Raw genomic sequence first — 223 nt, 5'->3', positions numbered from 1 at the left:
CCTGGCACGTACTAGCAGCTCCAACTGCCATCTGGCTGAATGAGGCCACACCCACACAGTGCTAGGCAGGCTGACAGCCCCAGCGGCCCCAGCCTGAGCCCTCCTGCCCCTCCTCTGACCTGTGCTGCCTGGAGTGCTCTGCCAGAAGGCCCTGGAGCCCCCCCACCCCTGCTTCTAAGGTAAGCACAGGCTTTTTTTTTCCCATTTTTTCTGTTGTTTTTCT

The sequence above is a fragment of the Alligator sinensis genome, unplaced genomic scaffold (genome assembly GCF_000455745.1).
Source record: "Alligator sinensis unplaced genomic scaffold, ASM45574v1 scaffold706_1, whole genome shotgun sequence".
Taxonomy (NCBI): Eukaryota; Metazoa; Chordata; order Crocodylia; family Alligatoridae; genus Alligator; species Alligator sinensis.
The sequence above is the reverse complement of the archived record's forward strand: the minus strand, read 5'-3'. Positions refer to the sequence as shown.